This window comes from Limulus polyphemus, unplaced genomic scaffold, assembly GCF_000517525.1.
Source record: "Limulus polyphemus unplaced genomic scaffold, Limulus_polyphemus-2.1.2 Scaffold96, whole genome shotgun sequence".
Taxonomy (NCBI): domain Eukaryota; kingdom Metazoa; phylum Arthropoda; class Merostomata; order Xiphosura; family Limulidae; genus Limulus; species Limulus polyphemus.
In genome coordinates, this window is record NW_013665706.1 from 51,401 (window position 1) to 52,163 (window position 763).

At 23.2% G+C, this 763-nt stretch overlaps 1 protein-coding gene across 2 annotated transcripts in view; it reads left to right on the top strand.

Annotated features, from left to right (window-relative positions):
* The window catches only part of LOC106469339 (vesicle-trafficking protein SEC22a-like), a 43,167-nt gene that overhangs the window by 13,585 nt on the left and 28,819 nt on the right, over positions 1–763 (top strand). The window lies entirely within an intron of this gene.

A 763-nucleotide genomic window follows, 5' to 3' on the forward strand; every position in this document is an offset into this window, starting at 1 on the left:
AGCTTTTTTATTTAGCATTAAATCTCTTTCATTTTTCATAAGATAGTATACATGGGTAACTAGGTTATAGAACGTATTGTAAAGCTACCTTTGATAATTTGTCTAAATAATTCTAATTATTTCTCCTCTAATAAATTTGAGACAATTTTTATTGTATATATATTATAATTGATATCACAATTTTAAAATTTATGTAAACAATTTTTATATTTATTATGAAATTATTTAAAATATTCAATTAATGTTTTTTTTTCATCAAAGGCATTAAAAATCAGTTTTAATACTAACATATTTATTATTAGATATCAAGAATTGTACATTGCTACAAATTTTACAATATGTAAGAGTCTGTGAAAATATAATACTTGATATGGCATTTGTTGGTACACTAATATTTGGAGAGGAATAAATATTAATATTGCTTTAATTATTAATTATCTTAATATCTAAATCTAAATACTATGCTTCAGTATTTTATATGAAGGTGGTATTCTCCATCTGTAGAATTGTAGGATGAATGTTACCAATATAATTACTTATTTTTATTTCATCCATTTTATGGCTTTTCAGAGTGGCAAGCCAGCAAAATAAAATTTGAACCTCCCATGTTCTTGATTTGCTGAAATATTGATAAGTTTATCCAACCCATCAAAAAGTTACTTCCATCTTATTATAGTTTTAGTTTAGTTTTTAACCTATATAGTTCTTATTTAATGGAAGTTTTTATAACCACTAGAAAGAGTAAAATTCAGTTTATCACCCT